The sequence below is a fragment of the Habropoda laboriosa genome, unplaced genomic scaffold (genome assembly GCF_001263275.1).
Source record: "Habropoda laboriosa isolate 0110345459 unplaced genomic scaffold, ASM126327v1 scaffold61, whole genome shotgun sequence".
Taxonomy (NCBI): domain Eukaryota; kingdom Metazoa; phylum Arthropoda; class Insecta; order Hymenoptera; family Apidae; genus Habropoda; species Habropoda laboriosa.
The window spans coordinates 2,276,586-2,276,948 of NW_017100203.1; positions in this window are offsets into that span (position 1 = coordinate 2,276,586).

Here is a 363-nt window from a genome sequence, read left to right on the forward strand (position 1 = left end):
TTTGTAACTAGGATACACGTGATACATCTATGAAGTTGAAATCTGAAGCTAGATAAGAGAAGGAATATTCTGTACTAAGTAACGATTGTTGTTATTCACGACACGTAATATCTCTATATTGTTTACAACTATTGTGAATGAACTTCAGCTGCGATATATTAGTACGTTATTCAAGCAGAAATCAGCATCGTTAAATATTCCAGCTAAAATGGAGCTAACAGTAACATCAGATAGTGTCCAAAAATGCAAGAAACTAACATTGCAAGAAAAACAAAAAAATTCTTTATCTTCAATTATAAAAGAAAATTTGAATTTCGGCCATCATTCGGACAACTGAAAAATTAAAATCCTCGCACAGTATGG